This window comes from Parasteatoda tepidariorum, chromosome 8 (assembly GCF_043381705.1).
Source record: "Parasteatoda tepidariorum isolate YZ-2023 chromosome 8, CAS_Ptep_4.0, whole genome shotgun sequence".
NCBI lineage: Eukaryota > Metazoa > Arthropoda > Arachnida > Araneae > Theridiidae > Parasteatoda > Parasteatoda tepidariorum.
The window spans coordinates 59,631,883-59,638,482 of NC_092211.1; positions in this window are offsets into that span (position 1 = coordinate 59,631,883).

Below are 6,600 nucleotides of genomic sequence, written 5' to 3' on the forward strand. Positions count from 1 at the left end.
TGTCGACGAAATGACCCTGTCGACGAAATGACTTGTCGACGAAATGACCCTGTCGACGAAATGGCCTGTCGACGAAACAACCCTGTCGAGGAAGCGGCCTGTCGACGAAATGGCCTAGTCGATGAAATGGCCTGTCGATGAAGTGATTGTCGATGAAATGAACCAGACCCCTTTTCCCTGCTTTATAAAGATTCGAAATAGCAAAAACTTCAACTGTAAAGAAATTCTAAGAAAATATGCTCTCATACAAGAAAAAAATATCTTATTAATTACGAAACAAAAGTGCATTGAATTAGACAGTATGAATTTCAACTTCGCAGTTCTGAGCTATCGCATCCAGAAAATCTTTCTTTTTCAAATTTTTATCAAGTCAAAACTATTGTATATAATCATCACAAGATGGCAGCACCAGGAGAATGAAAAGACTTAATTTCTGATTACATTTTACTATTGTTATTGTAGAGATAAATTTATATTAGTTTTTTGAAATAAGCAATTTTCCTAATTTCTTTGTTTTAAGTATGATTCTAATATGTGTCTGCTTGATGTCATTTCTGATTTAATTCAGTAAGCAGCAGAAAAAATTCTAATTAGCCATTATTAAATTCTTTTTTTAAAAATGTATGAAATTTCTTTAATAATTTTATTATTTTATACAAACAAGAAAAAAAGAATAAAAGAAGGTTTCTTTTTCTTTTTTTAAGTTTTATATTGAAAGGAAAGGACTCGAAAAACAGGCGGAATTTCTTAATACATAGCTTCTCAGGTTGGATAAAAAAATATTTTTTTGTTTATATCACAAAATTATTAATTTATAAATTATGAAAAATAATTATTTTACTCTTGAATACGTCACCACGTTCTATACGTAACGGAAATGCATCATTTTTGGAAGTAAAAATAGTTACTTTAATTTTAGACCTTTTTCTTCAATAGGAAAGTTTAGTATTTACGTTATAGAATGCTGAAATTTAAAGATAAAATTTAAAAATTCGAATTTTTTTTTAATAATGAATTCCAAATCTACTACATAACTTAAAATTTTAGTTTATATTTTATGTTTTGCTTTTCAGAGCCGTTTAAAAAACTAAAACTATAACTCAAAGGAGAAGTGAACTATTTATAGGTTCCGTTCAAAGAGAAATAGTTTGAAATTTTTCTTTTAATTGTTGAAGTGAGAATAGTAAATATTATTAAACTTTATTAAATTTGTATGCTACAATGACAAATATTCTTTAAACTATTTTTTTTAATTTTTTACACTATCAAAAATTTATACACCAATTCATCCATAAAAACAGAGAATACTCTTTTTTACTGAGATTTAAGAACTTGATTTAGTTACAGCATAATTTGTTATAGTTTTGGAGAATCAAAAATATTTTTTACAAAATACAATTTTTTCCTTATTGCAATGAACTCATGAAATATTCTTTGCACAAGCTTGCTTTTAAATATTATGAATATAAGGATTAGGGTGCTTCAAAACGTCCTTTAAATAAACGAGTGAATTTATTTTAGAGATAAAATTTTGCAGCTTTTCAAATGCTGTTTAATCATTTGACCAAGAATAACTTTCAATTTTATAAGAGCCCATTAAAAAAATTAATAAATCATGAAAATTTTACTTTAAGTTACATGTTGTATTTACAAACATATAAGTGGAATTTGTTGAAAGTTTTTCCACGCTTGCAGTCAAATATTAATAACATAATCAAAAGAATATTTCCAAAAACCATTTAAATAAATATTTTTTTAGCGATTATATTTTACTCTAGTTTTTACTGATGTAATTTGGTTTAATCCTACATATTTGGGCCTATTTGTCCAAAGCACCCCTACATAAGAGCTCATTGAAAAAGTACAAAATTAAAATTTTTGATAATTTGAACCGCAATAATTCTCACAAAAATAAAGATGATTTCTAACAGAAAATCAGACGAAACTATAAAATTCGAATAAATTTTCCTTATTCTTTCGTGCATATTATCTTTAAAAATTAATGTAAAAGTAGAAAAAAATAAAATACAGACCGACACTCTTTTTTAAAATCATCCATTACATTATAGCATAATCAACGTTTTGGTATATTTCGTTTTATCTATCTATCTATTTTTTTTAAAAGTATTTACCATTAATTTTCTCCAGTACCATCTGCAAAGGGCTTAAACGAAATTCGAAGGCTGACAAATGATGTTCAAAATCCCTAATTTACATAATGATGGCTTATGGAAATGTTCACATTTATAGAGAATGCGTGTAAGTCTGATGAATAAGAAATATTTGAAAAGGGATTCCTTAATAGAGGGACATTCTAGCTAATTAATATGTTATTTGTCTGGATTAGTGATGGAAAATACCATTCTGAGAAAATAACTTTTCTTTTTGTTATAGTCATCGAAAATCTAAAGACTTATTTTTTTATGTACTGTTATTTTTAAGAGAACATGACAGCCATTCATTAAATTCTGCATTTAAATTTTATATTTTGTTTAGCAAACGTCGATACCAAAAAAAAAAATAATAATAAATAAATAAAACAAATTTAAAAAAATGCAAACGAATTTAAAAATTGAAATAAATGAATAAGTAAGTAAAAATAAATAAATAAAAAAAAAAGATGCGGGAGTAAAATTCATAAATAAAATTAGGATTAAAGATTAATTTCTTTGATTTGAAATTGATACTACAATATTGCAACAATAATCATAGCCTATAATGTATCAACTTTCATGTAATTTTGATTCTACATGTACTTTTTTTGCATTCAGAATTTTTATTATTTTTTTAAATTTATTTCTTTTCTCTTTTTTTAATCGATTGCATACGCCATTAAGGTATTCGACTAGTTTCGACAATTGTTTTTTTATTCATTAATATAAAATTTCTTAAAACTAGTTTGTTTTAAAACAAACATAATAATTATTATGTGTAAAAACCTATGCTAACAAAAAAATATTTTTATTGCTATTTCTTTTTAAAAAATTAGCAATTTTAGGCAAAAATAAGGTATTTTTTTACATATACTCTAAACACTGTAAAAATATTTCTATCGCCTAAAACAAAATATCCTTTGGGGATTTTTTTACAAGGCTATCGACTGTATTTTACACTATTATCTTAAAAGCAAATGTATATACTAATGAGTTAGGGATCAATGTACTTAAAAAAATAAATTTTTAAATATTTCCGCTCTTGTCTCAGCGCAAAAAATATTAAAAAAAAATGAAATTCTACTTTTTTTTATCTTAGTTTGTAGTTTAAAACATGTATACATAATCATAAACACTCATGAAAAATTTTGGCCAATTCTTTTAAAAACAACATAAGATATCGTATTTAAGGTGGTGTAAAGTATTTTTAAGGTGGCATTTTTTATTTTATAACCGTCGTTGAACAGCCGACCCAATTTTGGGTTTACGATTACTAATGTTCAACTCCGTAGCCTTGCAATTTTGAACCAACCCAGAAGACAAGGAAACTCTGGGACCAGTAACCCCAGACGTATGATTTGTTATGTGAACATGGAGGAGTTCGTGACTCGACAGATTTAACAGGCATCACTCACCATATACCACACGGGGAGTCTTCGGCCAGTGGGCATCGAACCCACGACCTCTTGGACATGGGCCCAGCACCCTACCGACCAGGCTATCCTGGCTATAAAATAAATAGAAATTCGTTTTACAAAATTGCATCACGAAGTCTATGTTACTTAATTAGATATAATTCTACTTAGTTAATTAGATATAATTCTACTTAGACACAATTTTCTTTCGATTGTATAAGGTGCCAAACTTACCGGGCAAAATAATCCCTTCAATATTTAATCACCAAATACTATGGTTTAGCATTTACGCTAAGAGAAGTTTCAATTTATTACCTAATTTAAGTTGCAGCAAATTACACCAAATTATAGTCCCACTAATTTCTTAACCCTTTGAAGTAGATGGGACACCGCGGTATCTCTTAATATATATATTTTCTTTCTAACTCTCTAATTACAAGTAGAAATATATTCTGGTATTTTTTAATTATAAAAAACAGTCTAACAGATACTAAAAATATCTGTTAGATTATCGGAATTACATTTGTACCAAATTGTAAAATTCAGAAAAAGTAGTTTGAAATTTTTTTTCATTCATATTCCAAAATATATCAATAACTGATTATGTTAATTGAAGAAATTCCAGTAATGAATAACTGTTTCTCTGAGATCTAAATAACTACAAATACATGCAAATTTGAAAAATTATTGTTTGGAAATGAACCGTGTTTGGAAATTTTTTATCTTTAGTGTAGAAAAAGACACCGGTGACTCATGCTGTATTTCATAACCATAAATTATTAAAATGTTAAATTATTAAAATATTAAATAATATAATTTTCACTTATTTTGACATAAATTAATACATATCCGTGGTGGCTCAGGAGATAGAGCGTTCGCCTCCCAATGAGGTGAATCGTGTTCGAATCCCAGCTATGGCTGATCAATACGAATTCCGTACCTGGTTCTCACCGACCACAGTGCTGACGTAAAATATCCTCAGTGATAGACGAATCATGGGTTAGGGTCCCCTTGCAGTCAGGCTAACCGTGGGAGGTTTTAGTGGTTTTCCTCCCTATGTACCGCAAATTCTTGTTATTTTGGTCAAAAAGTCCTCCAGGAAGGCAAATTTCTCGCAGTACTTAATCCAGGAGTTCCCTTGTCTTCTGGATTGGGTTGAAAACTACTAGGCTACAGCGTTCAACGACGGTTATAAAATAAAATAAAATAAAATAAATTAATACAAAATAACGAAAAACATTTTTAATAAAAATTCTGCGTCAAAGGTTTTTTTAGAGAGTAGAGAGAGAGAGTCTTTTTCGAACTGATGATAAAAACAACTCAACTTGTGTTTCGAATAGTCATTTACGTTGAAAATTGAGTGAAGTATTTAACTTCACTTGTCTATTTTAGAATGCTATTTATTCTACTTATAGGTTATTTTAAGAAGATTTAAGCCATCTGTTAAAGCAGGAAGTTATTTAAAAAAGAATTATAACTAGTGCCAAAAGTATACGGTTGTTTGGTTAAAAAGCTAAAGGATGGACGGATAGACGATTAACTCTATTATACAACTTAAAGCTTAAAGTAAACTTTCCTCGTGTTTTACTTTTTTTAGACTTTTCATTTTTTTAAACTACAAAGTTAGTGTCAGACAAGCTTTACGGATAGTGACAGTGAGTGCACCCTTTCCTTTTTTTTTGTTTCTTTTTGAAGAAAGGAAAATAACATTTTAGCACCAGACCATGAACTCAGATTTGACCGTGAAATAAATAGTGTATCATAGGGAGTTAATTTTTAATTTTAAGGACATACACACTATTGCACTTCAGTTAGAGTTTACACAGTGGCATTAATTGTAGTATTACTATTTAAAATATTATAAAGTTCATTATTTTTTCAGTCACGATAACTAATATTTGAAAATACGTGCATGTATTATTTTTAATATATATTAATTCGCAATAAACTTAAAATCAGTAAAATATTTAATATAAAGTTCATTAGTAGTTGCAGCGATAAGTAACGTATGATGTTATAAATTATATTTAAAACTTTTATAAACGATCATCTTTACATTATTACGACGAAACATAATTATTTTGAAGATTGTCTGCACGCTTTAACCAAATCAGAATAGTAAACCATAAGTTATGCAATAAATATTTTTAAAAAATAATTTACACTTGACTACTTTTTTGAGAAATAAATTAGAAAATAAAAATAAAGTGAAATTACTGGAAAAAATTAACTGGTGGTTTGCAGACACCGCCATTAATTATATAAAATATATTTTAAGGATTCTTCTCAAATATGAAGTATTAAAATATAGGAGTTAAGGATTAAAAATGAGTATTTAAGATGGATAAGAAAAAGTAATTCAAAAATATAACGAGTTATTATTGGGGTTAGTTTAGCGCTTAAACGAACCAGAGCGGCAGTGGAAGAGTGTATATATATATATACAGTAGAGTCTCGAAAGTTCGAGTCTCAGAAGTCCGAGGTTCCGCTTAATTCGAGGTGCCAAATTTTCCCCCTAGCAACCAAAAGCGTAGCAAAGGTACTCCTATAAGTAGCCCTATTCTTCAGGAAAAAGCTGTGTTTTTCAGAAATCAGTTCAAAGAAGGAGAAGAAGATTTCGCAGCAAGCGTTGGTTGGTTAGACCGTTGGAAAAAACGATATGGTGTACGTCAACTAAATATTTGCGGTGAAATACTCTCGGCAGATACGTCAGCTGTGCAGGCATTTCAAAAACGGATTGAAGACATTATATTGACGGAAAAGCTCACACCTGACCAGTTATATAACTGTGACGAAACAGGTTTGAACTTTAAGATGTTGCCCTCAAAATCCCTTGCTTCAAAAGAGGAAAATTCAGCTCCAGGTCACAAAAAACGGAAGGAACGATTAACCATTTTAGCATGCGCCAATGCATCTGGAAATCATAAAATGAAACTGACTGTGATTGGGAAATCTGCCAAACCTAGAGCCTTAAAAAACATCACTAAAGAAGCCTTACCAGTACATTACACAAATCAGAAAAGTGCATGGAT